Here is a 21,949-nt window from a genome sequence, read left to right as displayed (position 1 = left end):
CTTTTTTAGTAGAGTTTCAGCATAGCCTAGCTCCTTGTGCAATATTTCCATGTGTAGGGTGAGGGTTGCTTGTATGCTTGTCAATTTGGCTCTTATGTTAGCCTCATCTACTATCAATACAACTAACTAACTCTGTGATTGAAGCAATGTCCTAAAATGCTTCTCACTCTGAGTTGGATTTGTTGGTAATCTTGCACCTGATGTAGATATTTCACTTTCCAGACTCAAAATGTGACTTTTGGTCTCTTGGGTGAAGAGTGTTGGATTACACTATTTTGTATACAATGAGAATATATTCTCAAGTACCTTCTTTACATCCTCAACCTTATTTGCTAATGCAACTTGTGTAAGTGCTATGTCACCATATATTTTCTCATTCACTTTATTTTGAAATTTCTTTTTTGACCATTCTAATAGTTTGGCATTTGTATCAAGGTCTTCATTACTGATCTTCACTATTTCTGTCAGTTGTTCCATTAGTGGCTTGGTCTCTTTAAGAGTTGATAGACTAAATGCATCTAGAAAGATGTCATTAATATCTTGAAGTGCCTACTTTTGCCTTTGTTCTCTTCTAAGCATTTCTTGATGCTTTTTCTTTTCTAAGGCTTACTGTAATATACCTATTTGTTCTAAAGTTATAGTATCATAATCATACTTTGGTATAATAATTTTTTCATCAAGAGTTATATCTTTATAATGAATTACCTTTTCAACCTTTGATAAACTTGGGCTTGGCACTGAGATATGTAATGGAGTAGCATTTGTGCTCGGCTTCTAAAGAGTTTGTGTGGAAGGAGTGCCAAATGCTGGTAAAGCTACCGATGCTTGGATAACAACTTGTTCCTTCACCTTCAGTGTGAGATTTGTCTGTTCAGGCTTTCCTTGGTCTACTACTATGACTTGGCTTTCACCTTGTCCTTGTGTTATAGGTGCAAATAAATCTATTTTTCCTATTTCCTGATATCCTCTAGTGGTGTCTTGCTCTTTTTTTGTCTTCTTCTCATTAGTATCAACTTTGACAATTGTATCAACCTTGGTAGATGTAGCTTTTGGCATTTGGACCAAAGGTTTTACATTAGTAACTGAAGGGATGATAGAAGGTGGTTCTTTTGACTCACCTTTTCCATTGTAACATCAATTATTAACTTTTGTAGTTCATCTACACTAACCGAAACATGATTGCCACTAAGTTTGGCTTGCAATGTAGATTGATCTAATATTTTCTTCAAATCTTCTGCAGTAAGAGGATTGATGTTCTAAGCTAATAGATTAGAGACATCCTTCATAGTTATAGTTTCAGTAATCTTGGTTGTGTCATGGGGAGGACTAATACTCGACAATTGTGTGTCATACACACTCTGTTCTTCTTGTTGCTTAGGCTCAGTTGTTGCCTTGTCATCTTCCTTCATTTCTGTGTCTCCTCCAATTGTATCGCCTTTTTCATCATCTTCTTTATCATAATCTTTAACCTCTAAAGGTTCAACTTCTCCTTCCTTTATTGTGGTCAACCCACAAATGAGTTTCCATATCTATGTTAACTTCTTGACAACATCCTCAATATTATTTTGTAGAATGCTAAAGGCTCTATATTATGTGTGAACCCAACTGCATATTTCTTTACAACCTTAGCAATTTTTCCCTTAGTCAACTCAGGCATTACTTGGGCTATTGTGGTCTCCCTGATTTGTCTTTATAGATTTAGATAATAATGCCATTTTTGTTCAACTATGTCATATAGACTCCTAGGTATAGAGTTGGAAAATTCTAGTGGTGTTGTCCTAAACTTTGACATCATGGCATATAGGGTCTCTTCCACTTGGTTTTTCTCCACTTTACCCAATTTTTCAAAATTAACATGACTAAAACCTAATAGATCTGCATTATTCTTTACCTTTTCACATAAATTCTCAAGATCTAAGAGAGGATTGTGACTCACCATCTTGAATTGGTTGTTGTCATATGACTTTGTTTTCTCTTCATCAAAATCTAGTTGTGCGACATACATTCTTTTAGGTCTCTTTTTCTCTTAACCTCCTTGTTTTTTTTGCTTTGTCTTTTCTTTAGCCTTTTGTGTTGTAGCATGTGTACTAGCTCTAGTTGTAGGTGCAATGGGCTTAGGCTGACTTGGTTTGGCAATTTTCTTTTTCCTTTCCATAGGTTGTACCTTTGCCTTCCTCTTCTTTTGCTCGACAGGAGTAGGTGCTTCCTCGGCTTCTTCTCCCTTGGCACCTTCACTCTCCTCCTCTTCTTTATCTTCACCCATGCACTATGTCAATGCTAGAGTTTCTTGTGCTTGAGTTCCTTCTTCCTCTTCATCCTCTTCTTCTTCTTCCTCTTCCTCCTTGACATCCTCTCCAAATTTAGCTTTCAACTTCTTTACTAGCTTGTCCTTCTTCTTTATAATTGATGTAGTTTTTAGTTCCATGGGATCTTGGACTTTGCCACTTCAAAATTTCAAAATTTTGCAATAATTTGTATACCTCAGAATTCCTTCTTCCTCTTCATCCTCTTCTTCTCCTTCCTCTTTCTTCTAGGCATTCTCTCAAATTTTGGCTTTCAACTTCTTTACTAGCTTGTCCTTCTTCTTCATAACTGAAGCAATTTTCAATTCCATGGTGATCTTGGACTTTGCAACTTCATAATTTCCAAAAAAAATTGCAGTCTTGTCTACCTCTTCTGCTAGTAGAGCTGTTATAGGTGTTGAGGCCTCATCTACATTTATCTCATAGCCTAAGGGTCTCAACCATCTTACCCTAGGTGTGGCAGCTTGTACAAATGTATAATCAGCATCCACAAGAAAACATACATCATTATAATGTTTCTCAACTAATTATACTAGTATTCTTAGTCCTTCCTTCATTGACTTTTTGAAATCTTCAAAGTTACTAGTTATTAAGGATTTAAAATTCCCTCCTAACTACTCGATGTATTCACCAATCTGTACTACAATCGATCTGTTGGTCTTCCATCCCATAGTACCAAATGAGGGGAATGTGTTTTGTACATAAAATAATATATAAATCAAAATTGAACCAAATTTACATTGTTCACTCTTGGTTTTTTTATTACTCCAAGGTTCTCCATCAGTTGTTGCAATTGTAGTTCTGCTAGATCATTTGTATGATTTTTCTTAACAATCTTGTAACCAAAATCCATAGCTATATAGGGTACAGTATTTAATCTACTGGATTGATAGAACTTATGTGATATTACCCTTACAACAAATTTAATAAGAGGATTTTTAATTGTATCTATAGTCATACCTCTTTTGTTCCACATAGCTCTAGTATTCTTCTCAATCATTTCCTTGGAATCATTTCTTATGTCTTAGCCCGATCTAGGTTTGGGTAGCCAGTAACCCTATGGATTATTCTCTTAGTTATTTTGATAGGTCCAATCTCCAACCATAAGGAACCATCATGAATTAGGCTAAGCACTATTTGTATCCACTCTATCTTAAACACATTAGAAAAAATCTAGGGCTTGTGTTAAACCCTTTTTCTCAACAATTTTATACTCTTCTTTCAAAAAACCATTTTCATATAACTTGTTGTATGCACCTCTAATTTTTATGTCACCAATTCTTCCTATCTTGTAGTTGTAGCATTTTCTCACATCTGGTACCATGATTACATTTGGTGGAATCATTGACAACACGCTAGAAGGGCCTTGCTTATATGTGATGTTAGGAATGGCTTTGAACACAGGCTGTTTAACTTCATTACTAACTAAACATTTAAAACTTCCTTCCCTTCAACATTTTTTGAATTTGATGCCATAATACAAAACTAGTGTTTTCAAAAATTAAAACTGTGTAGCTTGGCTCTTGATAAATACCTTGTGGAATATGATGAACTGGCATGAGATCACTACTAAAATCTCTTGCAACTGATTTGAATGGATTTCTAGATCACCTTCTACTCTACTCGCTCTTTCTCAAATTTGAAATGATGAAAAATGAGCTAAAATTGATCAAATACCCTTTGAAAACCTTGCATTTAATGTTGAGTGCTTAGATAGCTAAAAGCTCGACATCAACCAATTTCAGGTTCACTCAGAAACCACTATAAGTTCGACATCAACTACCTAGTTTGATAGCTTTTCATCTTCTAACATTCCACTCGACACATATGGGGAACTTTTCATGCTCGACAACAACATGAAAAACTTAAAGACTTGTCCTGAATTTTCAATATCTGACATCTTTATTCACACTAATGTAGTCTTTTTAGTACTATTCCCTTTTGGAACTGATGTATGATATAGCCTATAAATATCAATCCCACATACCTCTTGATTGCCTAGTTTGGTGAAGTGTGATAACCTAATCCATTGGGTGAAGTGATCCCTTCTCCATTTGATGTGTTGCAATCATCTTTCATTTTCCATGTCCTATTCATCTCATCTCTGATCTGTTTAACATCTACCTTGCTTTTTCCTTTATCAAATTCATAACTTGGTGCCTTTGACCTAGTTGGACAATACCTACTGATGTGACCAGTCTTCAAATAGCTAAAACATGTAGTTTGACTCAACTGCCTTTGATAATTACCTCTGAAGTGTGTTCTAATACAATTATCAGGAACATGTCCATATTCTTGACAATAATGAAAACTATATCTTATATTATAATCCCAATTATAAGAGTTTCCATTATTCCTTGCCTTTATTTTCTTGTTTGATGACCACATGGATTTGGATCTGCATTCAAAAGCTCTATGTCCATACTTCTGACAATTGTAGCAATATCCTTCAAATATTTGTGTATGCATGGTCTTGGTTTTGCATTCATGTCCCTAATGACCTTGCTTATTGTACTTATGACAATGAAACATGTTCTTAGGCTTGACATTCTAATTTTTAGTTTTGCTCTTGCACACATTAGCAATATGTCCTTTCTTACCACAATTATGACAAGTAGGTTTGGAGTTCTTACCTTTGTTGTTCCTTTCTTTTGTACTTTTGGATGATTCTCCTTCTTTAGTACTTGTATATCCCAGTCTTGATGTATCATTCTTGGATCTAAGGGATCTCAATGATTGTTCAAAGTATTTGATGGCTTCATTTGGTTTGTTGAAACTTTCAAAAAATTCCTTTTCTCTCTTTAGGTCACTCTGCAATTTTCCATTCTGCAACTTCAATGTAATTATCTCAATGTCCTTGACATTCAATTCATAGTTGGTATTCATTATTTGACTCAGAGTATCAAATTGCATGTTGGAATTCTTGGTCAGCTCTGTTGACTTCTCTTCTAATTTGTTGGCCAAAATTATTTTGTCTTCTTCAATCATGGCTTTGTCTTCCATAGCTTTCTTCTTTTGTTTAGTTACCTCATATAGCAATATAGCTTGTGATTCTTGCTCTAACTTGATTTATAATTTCCTTAGCTTGGACTTTATTCTTTTCGATTAGATCTACAACTATTGCATCAACTTCATTAGAGTCTCCATTTGCAAATAGCTTAGTAGTGTCGATCTCTTTGTATTGTGTGTCATTCTCTACAATATCAATTTCTTTCCTTCTCTTCAAGGAATTCTTTATGTCTTCTCTTGCTTGATTTGGTTGATGTAGTATGAGATGTATTTCAATCTCCTAGTTCTCAATAGTCTTTCCCAACTTGTAGACTTCCATTTCAGGATCTTTCATCAATAATGCAAAGCTTATCTTTTAGAGAGCAAGGCTCTGATACCAATTGTTGGAATTACAATAGGAAAGGTAAACTTCTGAGAGGGGGGTGAATCGGTAGTTTAAACTTGAACTCATAAAACTTTCACCACACATTCATCACATGTATTTGATGAATAAATTGAAATAACATGTAAAGCATATACATCTAAATCATGTAAACATGTAAGCATTCACACACATAACACCATATATGATTACCCAGAAACCCTCCAAGTGAGAAGGTAAAACTAGGCTAGGAATAATACCCACAAATCTTCACTACTGTGGTAATAAAGTGTATCCAATGAAGGCTACAATGTTTTGACCATGAAATATGATCTACCCTATGAAAGGTCTACCATGTTAAAGGCTTACAAAGATTGTTAGGTCTCACTTGGTTAGAGGATTTCAACACCTTATTAGAAGTGTGCCTTGTTACAAGACTTCAACTTAAAACTAAGTAAGCACCCTGTTAAAGGATTACATATAGTCTGCTAGGACTACTTCATTAAGATTTTTGATTGAAATCACCCATTAGAACATCTCAACATAGATCCTATAGTTGGCACTTGCTTGCTTGATAACACATCATCTCTAAAAAATGTCTTCTTGATCCTTCTTGATTAGATGTCTCAATGTTGTATCCTTTTCTCTATCCTCTATTCTACCCTAATTGATTCTATAATTCACTCTCACTTCATAACTTCTAAGTCACCATGAGTTCTGATGGCACTCAAAATTGCATTCTCATTTTGAGTGTCCATTCCAAGTTTTGAGCCCCTATAAATGCCTTTCATGAATATGTACCCAGCTATTGTTTTAAGGCCTATAAGGTGTTCTATGTTTCTAACACCCTTCATTCAGCTTGTCCATGTGTTATATATTGATAAATTAACACTCTAAGCTATTCTGCAAATGTCCTATTTTGAGCTAGTGTCATTTTTTACAATTTTACCTAAGTGTCAAAAAGTGATAAGAGGGTGGCATTATGAGAGAAGGCATTTCATGCCAGTAAAATAATGCATCCACTTCAAACTTCATACCATGTCCATGCAGCAAGAAGATGACATCAAAAATACAGTTTGGAGCATAGTGGAGGACGACATCAAGGAAAGATGAAGCCACAAGTAGAGAAGAATGTGGGTAAAAAGGGTTGAGCACAAAATAGAGGCATATCTTTGAAAAACGTTTAATCCCACATTCATGCCAACGTGGGTAATTTTGTCTTTTACATACAAAAGAATGCAAATTGTAAGTTTCTTTAAGACATGAAGCTTTTGTAAGCCGTAGGCATGAAGGAGGGGCCCACTATGGTTGGCCAATTGGAGGACACTATGAGAAAAATTTTGACCAAGTGATGACATGTGATGACATGGAATGTGAGGATGGAGATTGCAACACATGGATGATCCCATGGTGGTTGCTATGTCACCAAGGGAAGTTGCTTGATTGATATGCATGGTGACATAGTGACCAACCTAGGTGGCAGGTGACATGGCAATGATCAAGAAATTAGGTGGCAGAAGACATGGACCCAAGAGAAAATACAATGTTTCCATGTGGCACAATCCAAAAAGCTTGTCATGAGATTGGGTGAGGAAAGATTAAGGTCTCTAAAGTTACGACAGTGCAATGTTATGACCCTAAGGTTGGAGAGGTCAAAATTCTCATATATGATGCTACAACATCCCCCCTTTTCCATGTGGTTGGAAGGCTCAAATCCAAAGCCCACAATATTATGATGAAGGCATGTCATCGTAGGGTCAGGAGCTGGATTCGAAAGAGGCAGAGTTCAAGGCTACGATCTCATGATAGATTGTAAGGTCAAAGAGGTTAAAAATGAGTTTAGTGATCCTATGATTGTCATAGGATTGGGGCATGATTTTAGGGCTCTGATGCTACTATGGGACCCTTTGCCGTGAGATCGGGAGATGCAACAAGAAGTGTTATGATATTATGATGGGTTCCGATGTTACGATATGTCGTGTAGTCAGGGGCTGAATTTCATGTGGGTTCTGATGTTATGATGATGTCGGGGGATCGTGAAGCTCAATACACAAGGTTATGATGCTACGATTTGTTCGTAGGATCGTGGAAGGATTTTCAAACCTTTGTGCTACTCTGAAAAATCAAGATGTCTTGTGATTGGAGAAGCTTAATGTAATTGCTATGATGTTACGAGGCTATCATAAGGTCAGAAAGCTAAAGGTTGAGTTCAATGATGTTACATCGGGGAAAGTTCTCATTGTAGCATTGGGTAGTCGTGAGATCGTAAAGAGAAATTTGGGGGGCTCTGATGCTATGACAAGCCTTTGTGATGTGATCAAAGGTTGGAAAATGGATGTCTTCGATGCTACAAAATTGCCGAGGATCATAATATTGTAAAGGGGAATTTCAAATGTTTTAAATAATAATGTGATGCAGGGCCCACTCGAGTACAATTAGCAAATGGAGGATGGACAGTTAGCAGTGGTTAATTCTGAGAAATGAATATACAAATCAATTCAAAGATTTCAACATAGTATTTCAAATGGTTTAAAGATTTAAATGATTTAAATGTTTCTATATAGTTTTGACTATATAATCATTTAAATTTTTATTTTAGCTTTATTCATGGCTTGGGAGCCAGAATTTCAAATCAGTCTTAGGGGCATGATTTTTATCAAAAATATGTAGTGTAGCATACCATTGGAACCAAGAGGGGATAAGCTATCCATTTCTGGAGCTAGTTTTAACACAGATGGTCACTGGTGCATGCTACAGGGGGTTTTGTGTTTTTAGTGGGATGCTTAGTTCCAAGCAATAATTTCATCAATATAGTTACAAAATTCAGTTGGGATGCATTTGATATGCTTTGTTGGCTCAATTTGTTCGAAATTTGATGCATAATGATGTGTTTTCCTGCACGTATTTCACAATTTGCTTGATTTTGATGGAATTTCTTAGAATTCTTTGTCTTTTACAATTAGTTATGATTTCCTTCAAATATCTCAAACATTTTTTGCTTTTGAGAGATAAAATGATGAAGATTTGATTTTGCAGTTACAGAGAGGGATTAGAGAGATGCTTTTAACTTCTTGAAGAGGTTTTCTAGGTGGACACATGTCAAATGTAGAACAGATCTGAGAATTCACTTCTCCTATATCTTTCTCTTTCTTTCTCCATTGTAGGGGTTCTAGTTTTAGAGAAGTTTCTCACTACTATGATACCAGGTTGGTAATTTTCTCTATGATACCAGCAGGGTTTCAGTTTTTACTATGAAACCAAGGTTGCTGTTGGTTTTTCTTCATGTCTATTGAGCTAAGCTCTGGCAGTGAAAGCCACACATCCAATTCTATGCAGATTTTTAGTTCATTTTCATGTTTTGTTATTCTGAGATAAATGGAGATTGATGTTAGATCATGTGAAGTATCTTGAGTTTCATTTAGTGTTACTAGTTTATGTATTCAGTCTTTCCATGGATGAATATAAAAGGGGATTTACAATGAATTATCTAGGTTTTCTTATTCTGTCTCCTAATTCTTCATATGCTATTAGCTTTGAGATTGAGTGAATAAGGTTCATTTGATTTAAGACATCTTGGATGAGTTGTGTATCAAATCTGTTGTTGCTTTTAATTCAAGGAGTCGAGTAAATGCTTCAATGTTCTAATAGGGTTTCTGGGTGTATGAAGTGGATATTTCATAAGAATGGAATTTGGAGATTTCAGTTGATAAACTAATTGTAATGCAATCAAGTTAGGTCATCCTACTGGTAATGACTCTATGTCCCAATAGATAAGGCACTGATCACTAAGTTAGATGCAAGCTTATATGAATGTCATTTGCACAAATCATTTTAATCAAATAAATTCAGTTTTCCAAGTTTTGTAGTGGGCTGAAAAGAATTAACCCTCACTTAGCTTATGAGTTCATAGGTTATGATTTGTAGCTATTTTGTTCCTATGTTATTGAATAAGTATCAGAAGATAAAAGGGTTTCATCTATTGTTATTAGGTTCATATTTATGTTTAATTGCACTGGTACCATATATCAGAACCTCAAGGGTAACTCGCCTAGGTCTTGCAGAGTCTAAAGTGAAGAAGGAGTTATGCCTTATAGTTGGCCCAAGACTGCAGTTGAGGGTATCTGTCATAGGAATTTACTAGCCTTAGATGCATTGGTCTAGTTTTTTGGTTATTTTCAAAATTGTTAAATCAATCAGTCAACAAAATGGCCACTCTGCTGGGGAGATAAGATGGCAATACATTTTGTTAAAAGGAAAAGAATCTCTGGTGTTAATTGAATATTTCAATCCTATTTTCAGTATGTTTTTGCCCATCTGAGTCAACCAACAAGATGGTGACTCTACTGGGCATGTTGTATTAATTCTAAATGATAGACAAACCTTGAGAATTTGAAGAAGTTTCAATACAACAAGAAGGATTTGCTACAACAACAGGATTGTGAGGTGTTTACCATTTTCCTATTGAGGTTTTGTGTTCCCCAGTTAAGCTTTATTCATGGACAATAGTATGTTGTAAGATTGGATACAAATTGTGTTCTATGACTGTTATAAGTATATCTTCAATTAGTTTAGTTTTTACATTTGATGTTGAGAAATTTTAAGAGTCAAGAATTGAATTATGAAGTGTATTCTCTTTTCAAGGTGTTAGTGGTTTGCAAGTTTTTATATATTGAAAGTCTGGTTCAGAATTTACAAGAGGTAAATTGTTTCAAATCATTTCTCACTAAATGTGAGTGGTGACTCTAGTCAAAATATATGTGCTAGTGTATGGTTTATTTTAATACCAGAGGCTTTTAGTATTTGTGGGAAAATCTCGTTTGTTGGGAAAGAGGAAGTATAAGTTTCTTGATTAATAGTTTATGTGGTTGTTTGTATCTGCTGAAGTAGTTGATTTCAAAAGGTGAATCACTATTGTGATTTCATTTTCCTCTTCAAGGAGGTGGCAGCTCTACAAGGATTTTATCTATGGTGTGAAAGATTTCATGTTTGCACCTATGCCAATCAACAAATCATAGGTTTCATATAGCAACACATAAAAGGTATTTTAATTTTCACGTATTTGTCTTTCATGAAAGTTGAATGAACAAAATGGTTGCCTCCATCTAGTGGTTTCAGCACTAATAAAACAAAGGTAGGAGTTTAAAATTTTAAAAGATGGATTCAGAGTCTAGGTCTGAAAATGATGTACCAACTCTTGAAAGTATTCGTGCAAATATTGCTTGGCTGAAAAGAGAAATTCATAATAAGACCATCATTGGCATAAGAAATACAATTGGTAATATTAAGGGTCTTAATGGATTTCAAAGTTACATGAAGCTTAAATCAGTAGTTATGAATCTTGATGAGTCCTTCAGACCTAAGAAGTCTTCATGGCCAGTGGTACTATTAGAAGTTTTTATACCACATTCGGTTGATTTTCCAACCAAGTCAAGGTCAAAAAAGATTATTGAATTCCAAGATTTTATCATAGAAATTGAAAGTGCTTTGAATACTAATGAATCTAATGATAGTAGAAATGAATATGTTGCAAATGATAGTGAATGCAATAAGTCCATTGAAAATGATATTGAATATGAAGAGTCTCATTTTTATGAATCAAAGGATAGTAATCAGCAATTTGATGACATGCATAATGTGGATTCATCTTGTTATGATGATTGTAAAGAAGAGGAAAAGTGTAACAATAGTAAGAATTTTTTTTCTAGTGATGAATGTGAATATGCTAAGATACCAGTTGTTGATGTGTTGTCTAAAGAAGAAGATGTATATGATGATCAGTGTTCTAATTTTTTAGAATGTATTACTAATGAGTCTATTGTTGTAAATGTGTCAAGATATCTGAATAATAATCACAGTCAAGGAAAAGAAACTAATAATGAAGTCTTGTTAAGTGTTGAGGAGATTTCACATTTTTTGGCTCATGATTTTGAAAGGTATGCAAATCTATCCAAGGATACTTGTGCTTTGCCATGTTTTGCATTTTCATATGGTGAAGTCATTTCCCTTGAATTTGATGTTGAAGAAGATTTAGTTTCAGAATATGCTATGTAGAGTTTTGGAGGTGTATGTGATGATAATCTGTATATCAATACACATGACGACTTCTATGTTAAGAATGAAAATGTAGAGATAAGGTCTGTTGCTAGTTCATTGTGTTCTTTTTTTAATGAGGCTGAGATACATTCAGATTTCTCATGTAATGAGGAAAGTAATACTAATGAAGTGATTTATTCTAGTGAGTTATTTGAGGAAAACATTGATACGGATCAGCATATTGTGAGAATGCAATTCCATGATGATTCTTGTGATTTGGCATCTAATCATTTGTTGTAATGTGAAGAGGTTGCAATGAATGTTCAATCTGATTTATGGAGTACTGATATTATAGACAAGGAGAAATCAAATTTTTCATTCCCTTCATATCTAAATGCACAAGGTGAGTTACAAATTGATTCATGTAACTCATTGAATGAAGTAGAATATCAAACTTTTGTGTTTCCAGTTGAAGGTGTCCATGAATTAGTTAATGATGATTAGTTTCAGTTTGATATCAGTAGTTATGATCATGCTAGTTCATATTTTCATAGTGAGCAAGATGAAAATATGTCTGGATTTTATATGCACTATGAAAGTGATGATAATAGTTTTGTTTTCCCTAACGAAGTGATTGAAAGTGCTAATGTGTTGGTTAAAATAAAGGAGAATGAAAATTGTAGTTTACCTTATGAGAATGTCAATGAGAATTAGATTTTTGATAGAGGTAAAAGTTTTTGTTGAAGTTTGGTGGCCTGGGGCCATCGTGTGTACATAATAGGAGTAGTTTCCTTGCTTTCAATAAAGTTGTTCAAGAGAAGTTAGGTGTGTGGTCTGCTTCATCCAAAAAATTGAATTCTTGCCATGCCCTAGATAGAGCCACTAATGGCACTCAAAATTGCATTCCCATTTTGAGTGTCCATTCCAAGTTTTGAGCCCCTATAAATGCTCTTCATGCATATGTACCCAACTATTGTTTTAAGGCCTATAAGGTGTTCTATGTTTCTAACACCCTTCATTCAGCCTATCCACGTGTTCTATATTGATAAATTGACATTCTAAGCTATTCTGCAAATGCCCCATTTTGAGCTAGTGTCATTTTTTACAATTATGCCTTAAGTGTCAAAAAGTGATAACAGGGTGGCATTATGAGAGAAAGCATTTCATGCCAGTAAAACAACACATCCACTTCAAACTTTATGCCACGTCCATGCAAGAAGAGAGAGAGCACTAGTGGCATAAGAAAATGACATCAGAACCGTAGTTTGGAGCATAGTGTTGGATGACCTCAAGGAAAGATGAAGCTGCAGGTAGAGAAGAACGTGGGTAAAAGGGGTCGAGCATAGAGCAGAGGCATATCTTTGAAAAATGTTTAATCCCACATTCATGCTAAGGCGGGTAATGTTGTCTTTTAAATACAAAAGCATGTAGATTGTAAGTGTCTTTAAGACACAAGGCTTTTGTAAACCTCAGGCATGAAGGAGGGGCCCACTATGGTCGGCCAACTGGAGGACACTATGAGAAAATTTTTTACCAAGCGATGATGTGTGATGACATAGAATCTAAGAATGGAGATTGTGACATGTGTATGATCCTACAGTGGTCACTACATCGCCAAGGGAAGTTGCTCAATTGATATGCATGGCAACATAGTGACCAACCCAAGTGGTAGGTGACATGGCAATGATCAGGAAATGAGGTGGTAGAAAACATGGACCCGAGAGCAAATCAAATGTTGCCACATGCCACAAACCAAGAGGCCTATTGTGAGATTGAGTGAGGAAAGATTAAGGTCTCTGAAGTTACAACAGTGCAATGTTATGAGCCCAATGTAGGATCACAGGATGGGAGAGAAGGGCTTGTGATGCTATGATTGGCATAAGGTTGGAGAGGTCAAAATTCTCATATACGATGCTATGACAACCCCCCTTTTCCATGTGATCAGAAGGCTCAAATCTAAAGCCCACAATATTATGATGAAGGCATGTCATCATAGGGTTGAGAGCCAGATTTAGAAGAGGTAGAGTTCAAGGTTGCGATGCTATGATTAGCATAAGTTCGGAGAGGTTACAAATGAGTTCAATGATCCTACAATTGTCATAGGATTGAGACATGATTATAGGACTCTAATGCTACAATGAGACCCTTTACCATGAGATCAGACGATGCATCAAGAACTGCTATGATATTACAATGGTCTCTGATGTTACAATATGTCATGTGGTCGAGGGTTGGATTTCATGTGGGTTCTGATGTTACGATGACATTGGGGGATCATGGAAGGATTTTCAAACCTTTGTACTGCTCCAAAATATCAAGATGCCATGTGATTAGAGAAGCTAAATGTAATTGCTATGATGTTACAAGGCTATCGTAAGGCTGGCAAGCCAAAAATTGAGTTCAGAGATGTTACGTCGAGGAAAGTTCTCATCATAGTATCGAGTAGCCGTGAGATCATAAAGAAAAATCTAGGGGGCTCTGATGCTACCACAAGTATTTGTCATGTGAAGGGAGGTTGGAAAATGGATGTCTTCGATGCTACAAAATTGTTGAGGATCATAATATCATAAAGGGGAATTTCAAATGTTTTAAATAATAATGTGATGTAGGGCCCGCTCGGGTGCAATCAGCAAATGGAGTATAGATAGGTGCCAGTGATTAATTGGGAGAAATGAATATAAAAATTAATTCAGAGATTTCAACGTAGTATTTCAAATGGTTTAAAGATTTAAATGATTTAAATGTTTCTATATAGTTTTGACTATATAATCATTTAAATTTTTATTTTAGCTCTATTCATGGCTTGGGAGCCATATTTTCAAATCAGTCTTAGGGGCATGATTTTTATCAGAAATATGTCATGTAGCATACCATTGGAACTAGGAGGAGATAAGCTATCCATTTCTAGAGCTAGTATTAACACACATGGTCACCGGTGCATGCTACAAGGGGTTTTGTGTTTTCAGTGGAATGCTTAGTTCCGGGTAATAATTTCATCAATGCAATTTCAGAATTTAGTTGGGATGCATTTGATATGCTTTGTTGGCTCAATTTGTTCAAAATTTGATGCATAATGATGTGTTTTGCTACAACTATTTCACAATTTGCTTGATTTTGATGGAATTTCTCAGAATTCTTTGTCTTTTGCAATCAGTTATGATTTCCATCAAATATCTCAGATATTTTGTGCTTTTGAGAGCCAAAATGATGAAGATTTGATTTTGTAGTTACAGAGAGAGATTAGAGAGATTCTTTTAACTTCTTGAGGAGGTTTTCCAAGTGGACACATGTTAGATGTAGAATAGATCTGGGAATTCACTTACTCCTATATCTTTCTCTTTCTTTCTCCATTGTAGGGGTTCTAGTTTTAGAGAAGTTTCTCACTACTGTGATACCAGGTTGGCAGTTTTCTTTGTGATACCAACAGGGTTCCAGTTTTCACTGTGAAACCAAGGTTGTTGTTGTTTTTGCTTCCTATCTATTGAGGTGAGCTCTAGTAGTGAAGGCCACACATCTACTTCTGTGTAGATTTTTAGTTCATTTTCATGTGTTGTTATTCTAAGATAAATGGAGATTGATGTTAGATCATGTGAAGTATCTTGAGTTTCATTTAGTGTTACCAGTTTATATATTCAATCTTCCAAGGATGAATATAAGAGGGGATTTACAATGAATTGTCTAGGTTTTCTTATTCTATCTCCTAATTCTTCATATGTTATTAGCTTTGAGATTGAGTGAATAAGGTTCATTTGATTTAAGACATCTTGGATGAGTTGTATATCAGATATGTTGTTGCTTTTAATTCAAGGAGTCAAGTAAATGCTTCAATGTTATGATAGGGTTTCTGGGTGTATGAAGGGGATATTTCATAAGAATGGAATTTGGGGATTTTAGTTGATAAACTTAATTGTAATGCAATCAAGTTAGGTCATCCTACTAGTAATTACTCTATGTCCCAATAGATAAGGCACTGATCACTAAGTCAGATGCCAGTTGATATGAATGTCATTTGCACAAATCATTTTAATCAAATAAATTTAGTTTTCCAAGTTTTGTAGTGGGCTGAAAATAATTAACCCTCACTTAGTTTATGAGTTCATAGGTTATGATTTGTAGCTATTTTGTTCCTATGTCATTGCGAAAGTATCAGAAGATAAAAGGGTTTCATTTTTTGTTATTAGGTTCATATTTATGTTTAATTGCACTCGTACCATATATTAGAACCTCAAGATTAACCCACCTAGGTCTTGCAGTGCCTAAAGTGAAGGAGTTATGCCTTATAGTTGGCCCAAGACTGGAGTTGAGTGTATCTGTCATAGGAATTTGCTAGCCTTGGATGAATTGGTATGGTTTCTTGGTTATTTTCAAAACTGTTAAATTAGGAGCCAACATGTGGGGTGGGAGATGATTGTATACATGTCAATTTGTCTCTTATACTAGCCTTATCTATTGTGAGTACAACTAATTGACTTTGTGTCTAAAGCAATGTTCTAAAATGCTTCTCACTTTGAGCTAGGTTCTAAGGTAGCTTAGTACTTGATATGGTGAGGTTTCTCTCCTAACTCAAAATATGACTCATGGTCTCTTGAGTGAAGAGTGTAGGATCACATAGCTTTGTGTACAATGAGAATATATTCTCAAGTACCATCTTCACCTCTTTAACCTTAGTTGCCAATGCAACTCGAGTTAGTGCTATCTCACTAGATATTTTCTCATTCACCTTACATTGAAACTTCTTTTCTAACCATTCTAAATTTTTTTCATTTGTATCAAGGTCTTCATTACTGACCTTCTCCACTATATCTGTCAGTTGTTCTATCAATGGCTTGGTCTCTTTAGGAGTTGGTAGACTGAATGCATCTAGAAATATCTCCTTAATATCTTGGAGTGCTTGCTTCTACCTATGTTCTCTCCTAAGCATCTCTTGATTCTTTTTCCTTTCTAAGGCCTATTGTAATATGCCTAATTGTTCTAATATCATAGTGTCATAGTCATATTTTGGAATAACAATGTCTTCATCAAGGCTTATGTCTCCATAATGAATTACCTTATCAACCTTTGATAAGCTAGGGCTTAGCACTGAGATTTGTAATGGAATGGCTTTTGTGACCAGCTTCTGTAGAGCCTGTGTAGAAGGAGTGCCAAATGCTAGTAGGGCTACTTGTGCTTGGATGGCTTCCTATTCCTTCACCTTAGGTGTTAACTCATGCTCCCCAAGCTTGCCCTAGTCTATCACTATGACTTGAATAGCACCTTGTTCTTTTGATTTAGGTACAAATGAATCTATTTGTCCTATTTTCTGTTGCCCTAAAATTTCTTTCTCTTCTACTTGCTTCTTTGCAATAGTATCAACTTCAACACTTGTATCAACTTTAGTAGATGTATCTACTATTGTTTGAACCAAAGGTTGTACATTAGTAACTAAAGGGATGACATAAGGTGGTTCTTGTGGATTCACCTTTTCCCTCGTGACCTTAGTTACTGCCTTTTGCAACTCTTCTACACTAACCAAAATTGGATTTTCATAGAGTTTAGCTTAGAGTGTAGATTGGTCTAGAATCTTCTTCAAGTCTTTTGTAGTAAGTGGATTGATGTTCTGAGCTGAAGCATCATAAAAGTCTTTTACAACTATAGTCTCAGTTGTTACACTTATGTCATGAGGAGGATTGACATTAGGCATTTGTGTGTCATGCACACTCTATTCATCTCATTGTTGCTCAGTTTTTGCCTTGTCATCATCTTGCTTTTATATTTCTTCCCCAACTATATTATCTTTGTTATCATCTTCCTTATCATCATTTTCCTTGTCATCATCATTATCATCTTATGTACCCTCCAAAGGGTCAACTTCTCCTTGTTTCACAGTGGTCAACCCATAGATAAGTTTCCATATTTTAGTTGATTTCTTGACCACATCTTCAATGTTATTTTGAAGAATGTTGAAGGTTTATATTTATATGTGAACCTAGTTGCATATCTCTTGATAGCCTTAGCAATTTTTCCCTTTTTCAATTCTGGCATTACTTGGGCTAATGTTGTTTCCCTGATATGTTTTTCCAAATTCAAACAATAATGTCATTTTTGCTCAACAATATCATATAAACCTTTTGGTATTGAGTTGGCAAATTCTAGTGGAGTGTTCTTAAACTTGACATCATGACATATAATGCTTCTTCCACTTGGTTTTTCTCTTCTTTTCCAAGTTTATCAAAATCAATATGTTTCAAACCTGATAAATTTGCATTGCTTTTGACATTTTCACATAAGCTTTCAAGACTAGATAGAGGATTGTGACTTACCACTTTAAATTGGTTATTTTCATTTGATTTTTTCCTCTCTTCATCAGAATCTAGTTGTGCCACATAATTTCTTCTTTGTTTCTTTTGCACTTGGCCTCCTTGATCTATTATCTTTGTATTTTCCTTGGCCTTCCAACTTGTAGCATGTGTGCTAGCTCTAATAGTAGGAGTAGTGGGCTTGGCTGGGCTAGGTTTGACAATCTTCTTTGCCCTTACCATTGGCTATGCCTTAGCTTTCCTCTTCTTTGGCTTGACAGGAGTAGGTGCTTCCTCGACTTCTTCTCCCTCAACACCTTCAGTTTCCTCCTCTTCCTTCTCTTCTCCCATGCCTTGGGTCAATGCAAGAGGTGCTTGAGTTTTTGTTCCTTCTTCCTCCTCAATACCTTCTCCAAATGTGGCTTTTAGTTTCTTCACTATCTTATCTTTCTTCTTAATGGCTGATGCATTTTTCAACTCCATGGTAATCTTTGATTTTACCATCTCATAGTTCCCAAATATCTTTACACTTTTATCTATTTCCTCTGCTAGTAGTGCAGCGATGGTTGCTGAGGCATCATCAATATTAATTTCATACCCAAGTGGTCTTGACCATCTTACCCTTGGTGTGGAAGCTTGCACAAAAGTGTAATCAGCATCAACAAGAAAACATGTCATTATAGTGTTGTTCAACCAAAGAAACTAGTATCTTCATTCTTTCCTTCATTAATTTCGTAAAATCTTTGAAGTAACTTATTATCAAGGTTTCAAAGTTTTCTCCCATCTGCTCAATGTATTCATTGATTTGCACCACAACTAACCTAATGGTCTTCCATCCTACATTACCAAAAGAGGGAAATGCATTTTGTACATAAAAGAATATACAAACTAGTATTGAACCAAACTTGCATTGTGCACTATTGGTTTTCCTGATAGCTCCAAGATTCTCCATCAGTTGTTGTAATTGTAGCTCTACCAAATCATACGTATGATCTTTCTTTACAATCTTGTAGCCAACATCTACAACTATACAAGGTACACTATTCAATCTACTAGATTGATAGAATTTATGTGAGATTACCCTTACATCAAAGTTCAACAATGGATCAGCAATAGTATCTATTGTCATGCCTTTCTTATTCCATTTTGCTCCAGTATTCTTCTTAATTACTTCCTTGGAATCACTTATGAGTGTCTTTGGTTGATCTAGGGTTGGATAGCTAGTAACCCTATGAATTATTCTCTTGGTAATCTTGATAGGTCCTCCCTCTAGCCATGAAGAACCATCATGAATTCAACTTAGCACAATTCATATCCACTTAGTTTTAGACACATTAGGAAAATCTAGGGCTTGTGTTAAACCCTTTTTCTCAACAATTTTGTATTTCTCTTTCAAAACACCATTCTCACACAATCTATTATATGCATCTCTTATCTCCATGTCTCCTATACTTCCTATCTTTCAATTGTAGCACTTCCTCACATCTTGCACCATAATTATGTTTAGCAAGATCATTGACAATGCGCCAGAAGGATCTTGTTTATAGGCTATGTCAGGAATGGCTTTAAATATGGGTTGCTTAACTTCATCACTAACAAGCTAAACATTCAAACCTCCTTCTATTCAACATTTTTGAACTAGACACCATTTTGTCAAACTAGGGTTTATGCAAAATTAAACTATGTAGCTTGGCTTGTGATAAATATCTTGTGAAATCTGATGAACTAGGGTGAGATCATTGTTAAAATCTCTACAAACACCTTGAACATGTTTCTGAATCGCCTTCTACTCTTCTTGCTCTTGCTCAAATTCAAAATAATGAATAATGAGAAAAAATTGATCATATACCCTTTGAAAACCTTGCATTTAATGTTGAGTGCTTGTACAGTTGCAAGTTCAACATAAACCCAATTTTAGGATCACTCGGTAGCTACTACGAGCTCGACATCAACTAGCCAGACTGCTAGCTTAGCATCAACTAGCATTCCACTCGACATATATAGGAAACATTTCATTCTCAGCAACAACATGAAAAATTTAAAGATTTACCTTGAATTTTCAACAACATCTTGCATCTTTATTCATGCTAATGTAGTATTTTTAGTACTACCTTCTTCGAAACTAATGCAAGATATAACACTTCAATATCAGTCCCACATACCTCTTGATTGCCTAGTTTGATGAGGTGTGATCACTTGACCCATTGAGTGAAGTGATCCCTTCTCCATTTGATGTGCTACAATCATCTTTCTTTTTCCATTTCTTTTTCATCTCATCTCTAATGTGTTCAACATCTACCTTGCCTTTTCCTTTCTCAAATTCACAACTTGGTGCCTTTGACCTAGTTGGAAAATGCTTACTGATTGGACTAGTCTTCAAATAGCTAAAACATGTGGTTTGACTCAACCACTTTTTGTAGTTACCACTAAAGTCTATCCTAATATAATTCTTAAGAACAAGTCCATATTCTTAACAGTAATGATAGCTATATCTTGTATTATAATCCCAATTATAAAAGTTCCCATTGTTTCTTACCTTTGTTGGATTGTTTGATGACCACATGGATTTGGGTCTACATTCAAAAGCTCTATGTCCATACTTTTGATAGTTGTAGCAATATCCTTCAAATATTTTTTATTAATGGTCATGGTTTTGCATTCATGTGCCTGATGGCCTTGCTTGTTGCACTTATAACAATGTGTCATGTTCTTAGTCTTGACATTACGATTTGTATTCTTGCTCCTACACATATTAGTAGTATGTCCTTTCTTACCACAATTATGACATGTAGCTCTGGAGTTCTTATCTTTGATGTTCCTTCTTCAACAACTTTGGATGATTCTCCTTCTTTAGTACTTGTGTAAACCAATCCTAATGTATCATTGTTGGATCTAGGGGATCTCAATAATTGCTCAAAGTATTTGATGGCTTCATTTGGCTTGTTGAAACTTTTAGCAAATTCCTTTTCTCTTTTTAGGTCACTCTATAATTGTTCATTCTGCAACTTCAATGTAGTTATCTCAAAGTCCTTGACATTCAATTCATAGTTGGCATTAATCCTTTGACTTAGAGTATCCAATTGCATGTTGGAAATCTTGGTTAGTTCTATTGACTTATCTTCTAGTCTAGTAGCCAAAACTCTTTTGTCTTCTTTAATCATGGCTTTCTTCTTCTATTCAACTACTTCACATACCAGTATGGCTTGTGATTCTTATTCTAACTTGAGGTTTCAAATTTCCCCAGCTTGGATTCTATTCTTTTCCATTAGATCTACAACTGTTGCATCAAATTCATTTGAATCTCCATCTGCAAATAGCTTAGTAGTGTCTGTCTCTTTCGATTGTGTGTCATTCTCTACAATAGCAATTTATTTCCTTCTCTTCAAAGCTTTATTTAGTTCCTCTCTTGCCTCATTCAGTTGATGTAGTATGAGATGTATTTCAATCTCCTAGTTTTCAATAGTCTTTCCCAACTTGTAGACTTCCATTTCAAGATCTTTCTTCAAAGCTACAAAGCTTCTCTTTTAGAGAAGAAAGCTCTAATACCAATTTTTGGAGTTACAAGTCAAAAGAGTAAACTTCTGGGGGAGGTGAATTAGTAGTTTAAAATTGGACCCATAAAATGTTCACCATTCATTCATCATATGCATTCAATATGTAAACTGAAATAACATGTAAAGCATATGCATCAAAATTATGTAAACATGTAAGCAATCACACACATAACACCAGATATGGTTACCCAAAAACCCTCCAAGTGAGAAGGTAAAATTGGGGTGGGGATGACACCCACAAATCTACACTAGTGTAGTTGTAGTCTATCCAATTAAGGTTACAATGTTTTGACCATGAATCATGGTCTACCCTGTGAAAGGTCTACCCTATTAAAGGCTTACAAAGATTTTTAGGTCTCACCTTGTTAGAGGATTTCAACACCATGTTAGACGTGTGCCTTGTTATAGGACTTC

The sequence above is a fragment of the Cupressus sempervirens genome, chromosome 10 (genome assembly GCF_028749045.1).
Source record: "Cupressus sempervirens isolate cs-2001-9-10 chromosome 10, ASM2874904v1, whole genome shotgun sequence".
Lineage (NCBI taxonomy): Eukaryota > Viridiplantae > Streptophyta > Pinopsida > Cupressales > Cupressaceae > Cupressus > Cupressus sempervirens.
The sequence above is the reverse complement of the archived record's forward strand: the minus strand, read 5'-3'. Positions refer to the sequence as shown.